Source organism: Tachysurus fulvidraco, chromosome 3, assembly GCF_022655615.1.
Source record: "Tachysurus fulvidraco isolate hzauxx_2018 chromosome 3, HZAU_PFXX_2.0, whole genome shotgun sequence".
Lineage (NCBI taxonomy): Eukaryota > Metazoa > Chordata > Actinopteri > Siluriformes > Bagridae > Tachysurus > Tachysurus fulvidraco.
In genome coordinates this window covers 24,892,139-24,911,312 of record NC_062520.1, presented here as the reverse complement: position 1 = coordinate 24,911,312, position 19,174 = coordinate 24,892,139, and the positions used below count along the sequence as shown (strand labels likewise).

Sequence of the window (19,174 nt, the reverse complement as noted above, 5' to 3'; positions counted from 1 at the left end):
TTCAATCTATAAAAACTAAAAACAAAGAGAGACTGAGCTAAAGTTTCTGTTTCTTTCTTTCAATTTTAAAACAGCATTTACTGTTTAACTCATTCTAATTCTTTTAGGATGACAAAACCAAAACTTTTGCAGATGATCTGAATTTGATCCAGGCTTTACAGATTCAAAATGACAACACGATGACTTTTTTCTTTTGGTCACACCTTCAATGCTTATATAGCCAGCAAAACTGAGTCGGTAGGTCAGAACTCTAGTTCCGCCACAGCACCTACTGGACATTTTTACTTGCAACTTACAGTTTAACTAATTTTATACAACTGAGGTTTAGGGGGCCTTGCTCAGGGGCCCAGTGGTTCAAGCTCGCAGTTTTCTGATTGGTTGGCCAACACCTTAACCACTAGGCACCAAGGTACAAACATGTGGTCTAGTTTTATGAATAAAACATATTTTCCATTATTTAGTAGGCGCCCCAGGTGCAACATCTGAGGGGTACGTACTAACAAACATAAAACATCTTAAAATACCCCTTCATTAATTTAATCTAGTTTAAATGTAAAACATACAACATAAATTACAATATTGTGTCAGAATGAACATTTAACTTAAATAGATTAGAATAAAAATAACTACAAATAAATAGAACATAAAGCAAAGGTGGTTTGTTTTTTATTTACTTACTGACTTAATTATTGCTTAATTGTCTGTCTGTGTAGAATATCTATGAATTCATGTCTGCATATATGGTCCTTTCACTGTTTTACCCATTTCCTTTAAACACAAGCCATAGTACATGGTAGATGCTCTCTAAAGGTATTGATTGTGATACAATATGGAGCACCACATAACAGCATTGGATAGCTCCCAGCTGTATGTCTCTACTTGACTTGCCCCAAATTACTTTATGTCCTGCAGGTACATCCCTGTCTGTTTTTCTTGGCCTGTTATTTATACTACGATAAATAAAATGATAAATTCCATGACTAACGTTACATAGCAGGGTTACGTTCTAACACAGGGTTATGTGCTCCTGTGCACAACTGATATTTCATACATGGTGTGGCCAAGGGGTGGCCAAGGCAACTTTAGGTATATTATGTATATTATGTATATTGTGGCTAAACTGGGAAACGAATCGATCTCTCTTGTCTGATTAATCTGTGATTAGCGTCTAACGTCAATTTATATAACGAAAATATTTTTCTGGAAAACTTAATCCTGATGTTTAATCTCAAAATTTACCGAAATTGGATGTTTTAGTATTGTACTCTACATCTCAACTCTTTCTTGTCATTGATGGATTTGAAATGTTGAGCGGCGCCGCGAGCAAAAGTCAAACGAAGACTTCTTTTGATAGGTGAAATGAGATGTCAATCAGCATCAAACTTCCAATGCTATCTCATAAAAATTCGGGGTGGTACCTGGGGTGGCCAATCAGCTGTCAGGGGTGTTCAGTGCCACCCCGTACACCCCTCTGGCACCGCCACTGGGTAGGTGGTGTGTGTTTTATTTTTTAAACAAGAAAATCACGTGCATAAAATAATCACGTGAATCATTCACTCTTAAACTTGCAGGCTCCTCGAGCCGGGAGCAGACGGTAAGATGGCTTTGCAGACGTTTTGTCTCGCTCTGTGTTTGTTCTTCGGTTGCGTCCTTGCAAATGCGCACGGTGAGAAGCTCTTTTCACACACTTTTTTTTTAAATTTAAACTTAACACGGGAAACATGACTCGATGTATAGTTATAGAAATTCTGGAATGTTTAGTCCTCGGTTATGCGTTATGTTTTGAATCGCGGTGTATCCGACATCCTAACGTTTTGTCATACTTTAAAAAAATACAGATACTTTGAGATGCAGATTTTACGCGCGCGCTCACCGGTATCCAACATCTATTTCATCAGCTACGGAGTCTCATGCGTCCAAGTTATGAAACGGACGGTCGTCTCCATGTTCATTCCCTCGTTCAATGAGTTGCGGTTTATAAAATGTTCTTTTTGACCTTCACTTGTCTCACACATCCTGTGCTATTACTCTGATTTGAAGTCAGTTTGAAAACTGTTCAGCCTAGAAGTATAGAGTAGTTTAATATACAATAGGTCTAACACAGTGTTGTATAAAGTACTAGAAAGCAATACTTGAGTAAAAGTACAAGTATCGTACTAGAAAAAGACTTTGGTAGAAGTGAAAGTCACGTTTTAGAATATTACCCAAGTAAAAGTCTTAAAGTATCTGATATATACTGTACTTAAGTATCAAAAGTAATTTTCTGATTATTTAATGTACTTTAAGTATTTGAAGTAAAAGTAAAAAGTAAAATTTGAGTGATTTTCGGTAGACATAAAAGCAGGGGCGGTTCTAGGGTTTCATCTTTAGGGGTTTTTAGCCCAGTGAAAATTTAAAACAAGTGTTTTATTATATATTATATGACTACATAGTAAGCCAAAAGTTATGGTATTATTTAAAATGGCAAAAGTGGACACCAAAATTTTATGCATGATGTAATGATGCCAGTCTTGAATCAAATCAGTTCATGTATGTCTGCATTCTCTACAAACAGTGTGTCCAATGAATGCAGTCATTAATAAACAAATATTCACAAGACAAAGACCAAATCAATAAATGTTATTTTTATTTAGTATTGATATCGCATTGATATTTTGTTTGTGCTATCAACTCTGGTAATAAGAATAGTGACATTTCACTGCTTTTGGTTGCCGCCGTTATAGATAAATGCCTCCAGCTCTGACATGCGCGTACACGCTGCGCGTGCCTGTGCTTCTCCGTAGAGCGTGCGGAGCGCTTAATGGAACAGTGGTTCGCCAAACCTCCCTTATTGCAGTCGCACATTTCTTCTGATTTTATTTTGTAGTAACGAGTAACGAAGATGCTTATTGGAAATATAGCGGAGTAAAAGTATACATTTTAGCTAGGAAATGTAGTGGAGGAAAAGTGAAAGTTGACATAAATTTAAATAGCGAAGTAAAGTACAGATACGTGAAATGTTTACTTAAGTACGGTAACGAAGTATTTTTTACTTCGTTACATTACAACACTGGTCTAACATCATTGTCGTTAAAATAGAACGGAGTCTGATTGGACCCTACTAAGTTCGTGAAACATTTTAAATCCTTGTTGTAACCTGCTTGTATTTGGACAGTGTGTGCAAGCCTCAGCACTCTTGGGACGATTTTGTGAACGATGCGTAAAGAAGGCAGATCTTTACGCATCCTTAGGTATACCGCACCCTTATTGTTGCAGGTAGCTAACCATCCCCTGAAGAGTTAACTTTGACAGTTTTCACTTCAGATTTGCTCATTGGGGAGAAATACAAACACATTTAAATATATCTCGTATTAATCTTGAATTTTGTATTTTATTAATCTTTATATTATTCTTTATATTAGCCTTTTGTTCCATGTTTTGTTCTGTAAAACTGCTTTGAGACAATGTCAGTTGTTAAAAAGTGGTATATTAATAAACTTGAATCGAATCGTATCTGGGAGGAAATCCGGCAGAAATATTCTGCCAAAACGGACATGCGGACAACGCCATCGGGAGCGACCCGAAAAAGGGAGGAATGCGTGTGCGTCTGTGAATCCATCGCAGCGCTGTCCAATCTTCAAACCAAGCCGAGGTCACCCCAGAGTCTACTAAAATCCAAGAACATCTGATTAAACGGGTGGAATCAGGTGTGGCTTCTGCTTGGTTGGAATGAAAACCTGCATCCACACCGTCCCTTTGTGGATAAGACTGGACACCGCTGAAATCCCGCCTGCCTCGACGAGGGCGCGTCCATTTCGCCTCATATGAACTGAATATGATCAAAGTGAACTGACCTATAATGTAAACCGGCTATAAATGTTTGCAAAAAGTAACGTCTCTATCAATCACGTGTCTTTTTTTTTAAAGGCTTTTTGAATACCCTGAATTTTTTTTTATAGTCTACTCAAGAGTCAAGATGCTTTCATTTTCATTTCAACCATATCTTCAGGGCCATGGTGATACATAAAATACAGACAGAGCTACATGGAACAAAGAGCTAAGGACTTCAATTAGTTAGTCCTAGACACATTAAATGCATCTGTGCAAACAGTGCAATACAAAAGGTCTACATTATATTATGTACATCACTCATGAAATATTTTTTACTGTACATCAGTTAGAGTTGACGTTGTGTATGAAATGTGTTGTATGTGCTATTAGAGTTTGACCAGAGAGAATGCGAGAACTAAGGGAGTTCTAAGGGATGATAACCTTTAGTTAACTGCAGTTGAAAAGCCCTATATTGTACTTAGTAGAAGCTAATCACTGCCAAACTGTTATGTTTAGAATGTTCTCTGGAGGAAGCAGTCACCTGTGACAGGAGTGGCAATGCTTCTTTAGATACTCGTGCATTGTATGACCAGTATAAAGACGAGTGTGACTGGACTATTAAGAACAAGGTACAGTATATACAAACATTTACAAATATTGCAATGCTAAATAGATGCTGTAGTCACTATCCACGTTCATGTTTTTTCACATGTAGGATGGCACAGTTATGCACAAATTAACACCATCTAGAAGTATAAATGTCTAATGCATTTCGCCTGAGATTCACTTGAGCATAAACTGCATCATTCCACAGCTAGACTGTCTAATAACATGATTTTATTTTTCTTTATATTGTTTAATATCTCCATATACTATATGATTTAATTGATTGCATCTTGTCTTTCCTTTTTTAGCGTGTTGACAAGTGCATTTGCTACAAGTGTGAGTACCCATATACTTGCATTTAATTTCCCTTAAATTTGGGAGGGAAAAACTTATCAATTGCTGTTTTACGTGATTGAATCTGTGTTTTCTGTCTTTCTGTAGTAAAACCCAATGATTCTCCAAGTTATGGAGCAAGTGAGTAGAACATAAAATTAAGCCCTTCCATTTTTCTACATTAATTTGGTACTCAGTTTCTGTGACATATCACACAGTAAATTATGGAATATCAACATAGTATATCAATAGGATAAAATAATTTATCATTCACTGTTGTTGAAAATCTGTTTTACATTAGGAATCTGACCAATGATTTTGTCACTTATAATCCTGAATACCTCATTGTATAATTATCTTGTATGGGTTTTAGCTCGAATTCACATTCGGTGGGAAGTGGTCCTTTCTCAGTGTGTATTGTGGTGGATGTTTTGGTGCTGGTGCTGGAACTGACTAATAAAGTAAGTATAAAAATGTGACATAGTAATGTTAGTGTATGTATTATTAAACACATGTAGGTATAAGTTGTGTGATTTTAGTGTATGTATTATTAAACTCCGTTATAAAAAATACTTACCATTTATTTTCTCTTGTGTGGTCACTTCTGTTTATACAGTTACTTTGTTCTCGCCTTATAGCAAAACATTCACGATCACACATGATGATGGAAGTCTGGCTTCACGCTTTATTGGATCTGCAATTTTTGTGATTTTAATACACAATTTGGCCAGAGGGTTGTGGAAACCTGACAATCACACTTGTACAGACACATTTTATTTGGCACTGGTTGCAGCTGAAGCCCTAAGCCCTGATTTTGAACACTTGTAGGTTACTAATGAATATTTGAACACTACCTAACATTCACAGCATACACCTTGTAATTGCTCACATCCTGCATGTGCAGCGGTACAGTATTTTTTTATCTCAGTGCTGAATCTCAGGTTAAAATAACACCGATCTTAAATAAAATGATTGAAGGAAACATCAAATTATTTGCTGTTTTGTAGCCTAAAATCTTCATAATACATCTATCATGAAATGTAGTGGATTTAAAGAACATATGCATCTGAATGGGTTAGTGGTCCCTTGGTGTTCTCTTAGCCTCACTGTCCTGTGAGGTCTTAGAATAGGCATGATATTTCTATTCTGTATTCAACATGACAATTCATCTCAAAGGAGTTCAGCAGGGTGGAGATCAGGGCTCTGTGGAGGACCTTGAAGTTCCTCAGCTTCATAACCCATGCTTGGTTCAGAGCTGTATTGTCAGGATGGGCATCTTAGTACCTGTGAAGAGATATTGTAATGCTTCAGTATACAGCATATAGACATCCTACACTATTGTTATTCCAAAAATACTTTGTAGTAATAGATTGGGAAAGAATCAGGTGTGCTGGTCAGGTGTGCTGGTCCATGTACCTTTTGGCCATATGTGTCTTGATTTTTCTTTGTTGCATCTTTTCTCATTCTCATACTTTTCTGTCTACATGTATACATATTCTAAAAATATTTTGCATGATTTTTAACTATCTTTGGACTTTAAGACCATGAATTTGCTAAGAATATATAATATAAAACATTTACGAACAAGTAAATATAACATGGATTAATATTTAATAGTATAATGAATAATTACATATATGGATTACTATAAGTTTCCAGTTTATTAAGTACACTCGGTTTCACTTAAGCACAGCATTGGTGTTTTGAGAAGGGTGTAGTAGAGAAGATCTCATTTGAGACCTATTAAGTGATCTAGATGGTAAATAGCTTTTTTTGGACCTTGACATTTTATGTTTTTAAACAATAATTTGACATATGACCACAAAGAAAAACAATCACAAAACTAATCCTCATTCACGCAATGAGTTGTACTGTACTTTAGGTGGTATTGACTGAAGATAGAGTCCACAGAGCCACACCTACCTCACTTCATGTTGCTGGCTTCCTGTCCTTTAGAGGAAATCCTTGGACATTGGAGACATTGCAGACATTGGAGCGTGAGAATTGGCTGAATCAGAGAGGAAAAGAGAGGAAATTGTGAGATTAAATTCTCTTAGTTACATCATGTAAAATTTGATACACTATTTTATGCAGTCAGTTAAAACTTTCTTTTGATATGTATGTATTTAATGAAAGCCAAGTGTGATTTAGCTATTTTATGGAAGCTACGGACAGGGTAGAGGATAGAGCAAAATCAAATAATTATTAAAATTGATTATAAATATGCATTTATTTATTCAATTGAATATAAATGTCTTTTTAAAATATATACATTTCAGGGTCTTAATTGTCCAAAGATTGTAAACACTCCCACTGTGTGGAGTGTTGACAATTTATCACACACAGTCAAATGCCTGGTGTAAGAACCATCTAATGCCACATCACTATATACTGGCATATTTGTAATTGGAAAGCTGTGGAAGCTCACAATGACATGCTGTGCCAGTGAGGACACATGTATTATTTATGTATTAATGTTACAGACATTTATACTGCACACAGCACCTCTTTATATGCAGGTAATCACTGAAATGTATGTGTATGCTGTAAATTGCTTCTGTCTGGCTTTTTTTTTCCATTTTTAATCCTTGCTGATAAAACAAAGCCATGCTATAATAAAGCAGAGTGAAAGACATGACTGTGCTTCATTTCACTTAAAATGCAGATCATTTAAACATTCATAAAGGTGATAAAATATATATATATCTTTCAAATGTTCTATGTTTTAAAGTTTAAAATGCTCAAGTTCTAGTTTAAGACATTCATATGCTTACAAGCAAATTTAGAGCTCTATAAACACCACACTCCAGCTCCTAATGATATATGATGAGGATTTTACAAGTGTAATTTATTGTCCTTTGTTCTTTATAACTATAAAGCCTTAATAACCTTTATGTGATGATCTTACATGTTAGTGTTGCTACACTGATCAGCCATGAAAACCACCTGCCTGATATTGTGTACACACTAAAACAGCCCTGACATGTTGTTTATTTAAAGACTTTACAGTTTTATTAATGTGCGGTCTCATAATACTCTTTATACTTTTGGGCCACAAGACACAGTGAATTTCTCTTTGATGTTAACTGACTCATTTCTAGCAAGTGTATTATTTTTCTTCTGTAATGTATATATGTTGTTGTATTTGACATGGACTGCTTAGGCTGTTTTAATACAAATCTTAAACCTTAATACTACCTAAGCTTTTTAATCTATAAAAGCTAAAAATCAAGAGAGACTGAGCCGGTGAAGAGCTTTGTGTGCCTGCGGGCACATCAGCTTTGTGTTAAACAAGTACAAACATGCTCAGGTTTCACACTGGGTATCACAAACGGATAGATTATCATCTATCAAGTAAACAAAGAGGTTAAGTTATTATTTATGTGACTCCACACTTCGTAACACTTCAAGTTGACAAAATGATAGATTAGTCAAGTCACTCAAGAAGCTTTTATTTCCATTTCAACCATATATAGTTGTTGCAATACATAGTGGAAATCAGACAACGTTTATCCAGGATCATGGTGCTATATAGAACCAAGACAGAGCTAAGGATTAGTAAGTAGTAACATTAAGTGCATCTGTGAAACCTGGGGCAAATGGTGCAAGACAGAAAGACAAAAAGACTGTGCAGGACAAAAGACAATAAACAAAAATAGCCCCAATACAGTGAACTGTATGCTCAATCAATATTGTTTGTGCAGAAATACTGGAATGAACCCTAATATTACAGCAGCAGTTACATGAGGTAACGAAAAGTATTGTGTAAAACAGCAATCAGCTGAAATGTGAGACAGCAAGTTACTTTTATTGAATACATTTAGGCAGATAAAGGTGGGTTACTTTCCCTTTTTGAGGCTGTGGATTAATAATTCATAGAACAAACACTTATCGAGCTAAAAAAAAAAAAAGATGAGTACAGTATTTTCCGCACTATAAGGGGCACCTAAAAGCCTTAAATTTTCTCAAAAAATCGGCCGTGCGCCTTATGAGTGCACTGAGTTCCAAAAATCTGTAAAAATGTTATTGTTCGACTTTGGTAAGCGCTCTGCTTCATTGACTGTCGGACCATTTCCCGCTAACACAGGGACGTAATACATACTCTACGTACGCTGGCAGCGATAAACCAATCAGAGGACATTGTGTAATACGTACAGTACGTACGCTTACCTCCGCCACGCCTCCGGTAGGTATACTACCGGTATGTTGCAAAACAACATTTGTTTCTTTCTAACCATTATGCGCAAGGGCGTAGATTTGGGTAGGGACGGTAGGGTCGCCAATATCCAGGGAACACTCAATTGTCCCTAGCAATAATTCTACTAAGCCTATATATATTTATACATAACCACTAATGTCCGTCTGTGTCTTGTGCTTTTTTACTTATATTTCATTTAACATTTATCCAGGAATCATTAAATAAGATGAAAAATATTTTACAACTGTGTTCTGTAAAAAATAGCGCAACTAGTGGAACACAAGAGGTTAACAGATTTACCCACTACAGTGAATCCCGCCTCTGTAACTCAACTCTCTAAAAGGATTGTCCTTTGCCTTTTTTGAGTCCTGCCTCTCTAACCCACGTCGCTGTTTGATTGGCTTTGTCTTTCTCGCTAATGTGTTGAGGGCGGCTGCAGCTATATTCCGTTGTATGAAGCAATATGCAACGTGATTATGCAGGCCACCGGTATGTGAGGAAGAAAGTATTCTTATAACAACAGTTTTATGCACAAAATACGGGGAATGTTGTCCCCACCAATGTCAAATAAATTATGTCCCCACCAAGGTCAAAATCAAACTTTCGCCATTGATTATGCGCTCCACACTCCAGTCTAGCAAGTGGAGGTAAATGCACCTTAAGTTGGTTTGCCATCCACCAATAAAAATCAGATGCTTACGAGGCACAATTCAAACTACAGACTATCAGTTACACGGTTGTAAATGGGAATAGAGCAGCTGAAAGAATTCAACATCAATGTATCTATGGTTCGAAAGTGGAGGAAGCAAGAAAATGTACTGCGCCAAGTTAAGAAGACACAGTAGATGAGGACTTTGATGGATTTGTGGGAGAAGATTGATTAAAAAATAATGTGTGTGTTGTTAAATAGTAGAATAAAGTTCACCTAAACTCACTGTTTTGCTTCTGTTACCTTTTTTGTAGACCGTATGTTTACGGTGCGCCTTATGTATGGGTTAAGTACAGAAATAGACCCGTAATTGAGACTGCGACTTATAATCCGGTGCGCCTTATAGTGCGGAAAATACTGTGCTTGTAAGACAAAACACAGTTAAATGTGGTTGAGTGCGTCCCTATTTAATGGGAAATAAGAATACCGTTTGACACTAACTTTCAATCTTGCAGTACATAATTTGAACGAGGCTATGATTGTCTCTTGATCGCCACTTTTGTTATGTATCAATGAAATGTTAATCCATCTGTATTACATTATTTTGCATGTTTCAAGGAAACTTCTAGTGAAAAAGGTGAGATACAGTTTAATCAAAATTAGAGTGTTGTTTTTTTTTTGTCATGGACCTCTGGCATTTTTGTCTACCTTTTTGTGTCCTGTTTCCTGTTTGTAAAGGGCGACAACTTTTTGGACCATCCTTTTTACTAATTCCTAACATGCAGTCAAATGAGTCACTCAAAATCCCCCTACCTACTTTAAGTATTTTATGTGTTCTACTGTATCTCAAGCACATCTGGTGCAACTACCACTTGAAGTATTTGTTGTGTTGTCTATTATCAGTTGCTTTTGTTGGATTTTGTTCATTAAAAACAGCTAAAAGTTTCTCAATTTTGACAATAAACCTGATCTGAAATGGGAGTTGGATCAATTTGATTGCAACTGTATGTATAGTATCAAACTGTGTCTTGCCATCAGATTCTTTTGCTTGTTATCAGGGACTAAATCATACATGAGGTGCCATAGTGAGTATGGAAAAACAAAACGGTCTCATAGGTTCAAAATGTGTTTTTGTTCAATGAAATTAAGATATATCAGCTGTATTAGTGAAAATAAGTGCGCATTCACCAACTAACAAGCACCAGTGAAACTGGGAGGCAAGAGTGAATGACTGGTTAACAAAAGTGTTATTTAGCGTTCTAAATGAATGGTTAACAGATGAGTAATTTAGCGTTCTAAATAACCAAGTGAAATTAATAACTGAACTGTAATAATTAAGCAATAATGGTTGCTATTGTTTGACATGTCGTGCTGTCATTGTTGCTGTTCTAACACCCTGATCCATGTGCATATTTTTAAATTTGATCATAAACTAAAAGTAAAAAAGAAAGAGCTTGTATCATTAACCGTCTCAGATCTCTTTGTATTTATAAAGTCAGGACATTTCCTAAACATGTCAGGAAATCTTTATGTATTTAACCAGAACAGGCACTTTCTACAGTAAATGCCACAAACACAATGGCTCACGCCACTGTCATGGCTTAGGAATGCCATGAGGGTGGTGTTGTGGAGGTTTGGAGAAAATAGCACACTGTAAGGCACGGGCCTGCTGCGCAACAGGACCTAGCGCTCTTAAATAAATCTCAGAGAGGTTAGACCTCGAATCTTTGCTACTTCTGTTTTTAGGCATCTTTCTAATGCAAAGGTTTAGGAAAAGTAATTCCTTATAAAGTAACAAAAACATTCAAGCTAGCAAACGTTAGCTGCACGCTCTGTTCTGAACATGACAAGTTAGTTATACAACATTTAAATTACAGTGGCATTAGAAAATGATATGATAGAAGGAAGAAAATGACAAAATGGGATAGCATAAATGTCAACAATGAGGGTGCAAGTGTTAGTTGTGATCTTATTTATCACTTCGATGTTAACAGGGTTTGTTTTAGGACTGCAGCTTTTCGGTCGACTTAATATTTAGACAATTGTGTATGATAAAGTTTGGTTTTGTATTTGTAAGATACTAATTCTCATTTGTTCCATGTGCCATAATAGAATGTGATCTGAACGTACAGGATTACATGATGTGGAAATAGTATAACAGAGAGGAAACAGCACCACCATATATCAAAATGTTTACATTCAGTTTTGCAACAGTTTTTGCCCTTTGCACTTGTTGTCTTTCACATTTCAGTATATTGCTGTTTTGCACAATACATTAGAATACCTCATGTAACTGCTGCTATAATACTAATGTGTTCATTTCAGTATTTCTGCACACGCAATATTAAATATACAGTATTTACACTGGTTGGTGCTGCTTTTGTGTATTGTCTTTTGTGTAATGACTTGTATAATGTTTTGTCTTTTATCCCGCACTGCCTTTCTGTCTGTAGCGGCTAACTTATGTTGTTAAAAGGCCGCTGAGGGGCTGAAATGTAGCAGCTATCTTACGTTGTTAAAATGCTGCTGAGAGGCTGAAGCAGGAACTCAATGCATTTGCAACGCATATTAAGTATCAGTGAGGCAAACAGCAGTGAGGCAAACACCTGAGAGAGAGGGATGGCAGGAGAGAGAGAGGGATGGCAGGAGAGAGAGAGAGGGCAGGAGAGAGAGGGGGGAGGGCAGGAGAGAGTGAGGGAGGGCAGGAGAGAGAGAGAGGGAGAGCGGGGCAGAAAAGAGAGAGAGAAAGAAAAAGAGGGAAGGCAGGAGAGAGAGAGAGAGAGAGAGAGAGAGAGAGAGAGAGAGAGAGAGAGAGAGAGAGCAGGAGAGAGAGAGAGGAGAGTCAGGGAGGGCAGGAGAGAGAGAGAGGGAGGGCAGGAGAGAGAGGGAGGGCAGGAGAGAGAGAGGGAGAGAGAGAGAGAGAGTGAGGGAGGGAGGGCAGTCCCTTTTTATTGCACAGACAGATATTGCACAGACAGGAGAGAGAGAGAGGGAGGGCAGGAGAGAGAGGGAGAGAGAGTGAGGGCAGGAGAGAGAGAGAGGGAGGGAGGGAGGGAGGGCAGGAGAGGGAGGGAGGGAGGGCAGTCCCTTTTTATTGCACAGACAGATATTTCTTCATGTTTGTACAGTATGTGTATATGGTCAACAAAGAATACATCGTCCTGACTCACCCCCTCTCTCTCCCACACTAAGTGAACAGGTGACTAATATTCCTATTCCCAGGTAATCCCGTGACCCTTCACCATGATCACCTTCACCTTGACATTAATTTAACTCTTTCATGTCCCTTTCACTGTCTTCTTGTCTTGTCCTACACTGTTTGCACCAGGTTGCACAGATGCACTTTATGTGTCTAGGACTACTTACTGTACTAAGTCTTTAGCCCTATCTTTGTTTTATGTAGCACCATGATCCTGGAGAAACATTGTCTCATTTCACTGTGTACTGCAACAGCTATATATGGTTGAAATGACAATAAAAGCTTCTTGACTTGACTTGACTTGAATTCTTACAATTACACAACTGATAGTCAGTCTAGGCCTTACTTTACACACTCACTGTGCACTCTGGTTTTCCCCAAAGATTCCTCCTCACCATTCTCTTTTTTTCTTCCTTCTCTCTCCTGCCATCTCTCTCTCTTTTCCCCTCTCTCTCTTTCTCCCTCCCCTCCCTCTCTCTTTCTCCCTTCTTTCTCTCTCCTGCAATCTCTCTCCTGCCGTCTCTCTCTCCTGCTCTCTCTCCTGCAATCTCTCTCCTGCCGTCTCTCTCTCCTGCTCTCTCTCTCTCTCTCTCTCTCTCTCTCTCTCTCTCTCTCTCTCTCTCTCTCTCTCTCTCTCTCTCTTTTTTTTTTAAATAGTGACACTTTTAGAAACTCTTGATTTCCCAACTGGTAACAACATCCTTCCAGGAACATAGGTCAAATACAGAGTGTCTCATATTTTTATCAACACCACAAAGACAATGTTATAGGATAAAAGGTATTGTCATTAAGCTGCCATTTTCCATCAGCATACATTGGGAAGGTTTTAGAATGTTTGTGGTTTTTCTGTGACTGTGGTTTGTACAAAAAATGACTGAAGAGCCTTAAGCCTTAAGATTTTTTAATATGGCCATGTAAAATATTTATGCCTGCAAACCTCAGATCCAATCTTTTCTTAATCTTTGTGACTTATATTTCAATTCTTCAGCAAAGCAAACTAGCTTTATATACTTATCCTTATTCAATATCTTTTACCCTCTCTGCTTTTTAGAGCACTGGTACAAGCCGGTGAATAATTACACCTTAGGCCCTCATTTCATGTTTATTAAGATGCACAATACTCACATTAACCTATTAATCTAAAGACAAATTATCCTGCTCCTGTGAGGTTATGGATCATCTGCTATGTGGTTTTAAAATACTAAGCTTTCATAGCCACAAATGAAGATTGGGCATAAGCAAAAGCTGTATGATCTTGTTTCAGATAAGGATCAAATTTGCCTTCAATAATTTGTTCTTTATTATTTCACTCTGACTTTAACATATTTTGTTAAAAAATATTGTAAATACTCTTACACAATGTGAGACTGTCTTTTTTCTCATCCCTAAGGACACTGCTTGCTCTCAGCTCTCACCACAACAACCATGGACAAACTAGGTTTAAAAGCCACTTTTCTTCTCTGCATTGTACATAACATTCTTATCGGACTGAGCTGACAGGCAACAGTGGGGAGGGTAAGCCGTCTGTGGCTGCTCCCCTTGTGGCTAAGTCCATTGTAGCTGACCCTTCTGCAACTGATGGACATATCAGGAGCAAATTCAGCCACTTGAAGAGGAAAAAAGAATGGCTGAAATAACATCTCTATGCAAGTAAGCCAGACGGAGGAACCAGAGAGCAGCGTTGATGCTGATTTTGGAAATTGTGATAACAAAATGGAAGCAGAACTGGTTTTTAAAATCCCCAAAAAGAGGAGGAAAAAGACTAAAAGTAAAGGCAATAAACAAGCAAAAAAAAAATTGAGTCAGAGGAGGAAGAAGAGAGCGATGATTGATCGACTGACTCCAGTTTGTCACAGGTTTTAGAACTAGATGAAAAAGAAGTGGTCTATACAGCTGCGCACACAAGTTTTTAAAAGACACAAAAGGGAGAACAGTAAATCCTGAAGAGTTTTTTCCATATACTGGGCAGTTTGTTCAAGATGTCAAAAAAAAAAAAGAAAAAATGCAAAGAAAAAACTTGAAACAACTGACGCTTAAAACACTAGTGACCAAACTTAGGAGGAATACAAATGAATGGAAATTGTTGGTTTGCATAGTTTTGATATAAATAAAAAAACAACAACAATGTTTTACTATAAAAGATTAAGAATAATCTACTATCTAATAATGAGTGCAATAAGTGCAATAATCCTTAATATTAATGATGCCAGGGATCACAGAAAAAAAATTTTTTTTTTTTAACTGGCGAAATAGAATAGAGCAGATGTCAAGCAAGAAATGTACAGTGGTTTAGGGTGATTTTACAACTTTACAGACTGGGCAAGCGAGTAGAAAGGTCTTGTGTATTTAAGTCACAATACTTTTCTTATTGGTGGGGTTGCTCTTATGTTTTCACAGTCTTTAATTCCGCAGTCTTATGATATTGAAGACATTTTAAAAAGGAGATTTTAAAAGTGTGAGCATGCTTTGAGATCGAGTTATTTTTTTTTTTATTTGTGTGTAAACTTCTACTCGAAGTATGCAGAGGATGCTGATTAAATATCTTAAGAACAGCTATTGTTTTTTTGTAAGCAGAACAAAGTTCTAATCATTGGATTAAAGTGATTTTAACTGCACTAAAGACAGCCTAGACAGAAACCACTTAGAACCTCATCCGCATCTCAAAAAAGACTGTGTGCATTAATAGACACATGAACTGAGTGATTCATGTGAAATTTTCACAGAACACAGAGACAGAACACACTGTAAGGAAAACATACTCTCACTGGCCAACAATTGGTTGGACAACTATGGTCCCAGTCACCCATAAGTGAGTGCATATTTATGGTAGTTTAAGTGAGCTTGAAGGTACTGTATTCTTCCACCACAATTACAGAAGCTATAATAACAAACTAGTGTGACTATACATGTGGTTTTACAAAATGACCAGGCATCTGGAAAAAAGGCTGGTGTACCCTGAAATTGAATGTATTTAGGAAAAGTAGGAGAAGGAACCGGATGTTGGCAAAGGAGATTCTGATAAACATTTACATTCTTTACCTTGCCATAGACAAGCAGAAGAGAAGAAAAGAGAAGTAGAGGCCCAACTCCTCTCTCTCTCTCATTTTCTACCGCTTATCCGAACTACCTCGGGTCCTGTGCCTATCTCAGGCGTCATCGGGCATCAAGGCAGGATACACCCTAGAAGGAGTGCCAACCCATCGGAGGGCACACACAAACTCTCATTCAATCACACATTACGGACAATTTTCCAGAGATGCCAATAAACCTATCATGCATGTCTTTGGACCAGGGGAGGAAACCGGAGTACCCGTAGGAAACCCCCGAGGCACGGGATAGAAAATGCAAACTCCGCACACACAAGGCGGAGGCACGAATCGAACCCCCAACCCTGGATGTGTGAGGTGAACGTGCTAATCACTAAGCCACCGTGCCCCTGTAGGCCCAACTAAAAGCTGCCAGGGCTGAGCACCTAAGCAGACTCATAGAAAATAACCAGAACAACTCCAGGTTTTTATTTAACACAGTGGCTAGATTAACAAAAAAAGAGAAATCTGAACACACTATTCCATCACAGTTTAGTAGTGAAGATTTTATGAGATTCTTCACTGATAAAGGTATCAGGAACAAAATAGGTGATGTTCAACATATGAGAGCAACTAGTGACCCAGTCTCACCTAAAGTGCTACACTAACAACTACAGCGCTTTACAAGTACAGGACAGGAAGAGTTAGATAAGCTCATTACTACAGCTAAATCAACAACTTGTTCACTAGACCCCATTCCAACTAAATTACTGAAAGAAGTGTTACAGTACATAAAGCTGGTGAGACTCTTCTTTATATTATTAACTCCTTGTTATCTTTAGGTTATGTCCCTAAGTCTTTCAAGTTGGCAGTCATTAGGCCACTCATCAAAAAACCTAACTTAGATCCAAATGAACTATCAAATTATAGACCTATTTCACACCTTCCGTTTATGTCTAAAATACTAGAAAAGGTTGTGTCTGTTCAACTAAGCTCCTTCTTACAGGAGAACAATATCCTCGAAGAGTTTCAGTCAGGTTTCAGGCCCCATCATAGCACAGAAACTGCACTTGTGAAAGTCACAAACGACTTGTTCTTAGCTTCGGACCAAGACTGTATGTCCCTATTAGTCCTACTTGACCTTAGTGCTGCATTTGTCACTATAGATCACAACATTCTTCTAGATCGCTTACAAAATTACACAGGTATTCATGGTCAGGCTTTAAGTTGGTTTAGATCTTACCTGTCTGACCGATACCATTTTGTTGAATTAAATGGTGAATCCTCCAGTTTATTACCAGTTAATCATGGGGTCCCTCAAGGATCAGTTCTAGGACCTCTGCTTTTCTCGATATACATGCTTCCATATTAGAAGATTTGGGATTAGTTTCCACTGTTATGCTGATACAGTTAGTCCAAAATGCAGCTGCCAGAGTTCTCACTAGGACAAGAAAGTATGATCATATAATCCCAATTTTATCATCTCTACACTGGCTACCTGTTAAGCTTAGAATTGATTACAAACTGCTCCTACTTACGTACAAGGCTCTTAATGGTTTAGCTCCCATGTATCTAACTAGTCTTCTAACACGTTACAATCCTTCACGCCCTCTGAGATCACAAAACTCAGGACTTCTAGTTCCCATAATATCTGTCTACTAAAGGTGGTAGAGCGTTTTCTTATTTAGCTCCCAAACTTTGGAATAGACTTCCTGATAGTGTTCGGGGCTCAGACACACTTTCCCAGTTCAAAAGCAGATTAAAAACTCATCTCTTAAGTCAGGCATACACACACACACATAATACATCCCATAAAATTATGCACCATTACATTAGACTTGCACATTTTTATGAACAGCAGATATGTTAATCCCTCTACACTGCTTTTCTCTTTCACACCCATCCCAAGGCGTCCAGACATTGTACCAGCTCCGATCATCTTCTGTGCGATGAAGATTCTGGACCTCCACTGAGATGAGGCTGACTCTAAGAATCCTGAGACATCTACAGATCTACTGTACCAGCTCCAGTTGGACTCTATGATACCAAGAGGAGATCTGAACTCCATGTGACCTTTACACCAATTCAACATTTATCTGACTGTATATTATAATCACACCCCGAGTGTTACCCATATGAGGATCGGTTCCCCTTTGAGTCTGGTTCCTCTCAAGGTTTCTTCCTTACCAATTTAAGAGAGTTTTTCCTTGCCACTGTTGCCTGAGTCACCTCAGACTTGCTCACTGGGGATAAATACATATACATACATACATACATACACACTGAACTATATATATCTTGAATTTTTACTATATTAATTCTCTATATTTCTCATTATGTTTACCTTCTGTACTATGTTTATGTTCTGTAAAGCTGCTTTGAGACAAAGCCCATTGTAAAAAGTGCTATACAAATAAACTTGAATTGAATTGAATCATTAAAGTGACTTTTGGATCAGTTCTCCTCTGCACACAGAGAAAGTGTCATGGGGGGTTTTCCACAGCAGAAGTTGGATATAAGTCAGTAAAATATGGTAGAAAAGCAGTGGCAGTTTGTATGATTTTTTTTTTTATTGTATTTGGATTTAAAAACATCCAATTTTCATTTCTGTTCAAAAAAATACTAAGCTGTTCATTTGTCTGCCATAAAATATTGCTGCCTTCATATTATACAAACAATACAGATGTGGCAACTGGGCCTAGATAGTATTTGAATATCAAAGAAATATCAAGAACTCTAGTTCTCCTACAGTGTGTAAGGCTTGAATTACAGACATCTGTTGCGTTCAGATATCAGTTCAATTCAATTCAAGATGTGCCTTGTATGCTCTGTATTTCGCATTCCTGCCGTTGTTCTACTTAATGTGACGAAACTGGCTATTTCCTTCCAGTCAGTAAAAGCGCAGCCGTGACATGTCAATGCTGAGTTTTCTCATCATGAGCCTTCACAATTCATGAGACGTGGGTCTGAATTCCCTGCAGAATTGAATCAATTCGACCTCCCACTTCCCTTGGGTCTGGGAGTTGTTTTTGTACGTCTTCTATATCATCACGAGAAGTGGGTCTCCTGCTGGACCTGCTACCTCGAGCATTTGCATTTGCATAATGGAGGGTAACCATTCTTTACTGTCTGAGTGAAGTAATGAGCCATGTCCGCTATCTAGATGTGTTTCATTTTTGTGTTCTCTGTGTGTGCTGGAAAGAGAAACATCCGGTCTCGCCTCTTTTAGAGCTGCATTCCTTTGTGCATGCTCACGTGTATAATATCCCTCTGGAGAGTAAACTGACCATTGGTCGGATGTAGCAGTGTAACAGAGTGCCTGAGGTTGCGGTCAGTGCAGGCAGCTAGGTCCA

At 37.8% G+C, this 19,174-nt stretch overlaps 1 long non-coding RNA gene across 2 annotated transcripts in view; it reads right to left on the bottom strand.

Moving 5' to 3' along the window:
• Nucleotides 1–5,411: 5,411 nt before the first annotated feature.
• Nucleotides 5,412–19,174, bottom strand: part of LOC113643555 — a 55,484-nt gene continuing 41,721 nt past the window's right edge. For both annotated transcript variants that reach the window (XR_007140095.1, XR_007140096.1), the window contains 2 exons: nt 6,673–6,757; nt 5,412–6,033 (listed from right to left, as the gene is read on the bottom strand). This is a non-coding gene — a long non-coding RNA (uncharacterized LOC113643555). The remainder of the gene's footprint in view (nt 6,034–6,672; nt 6,758–19,174) is intronic.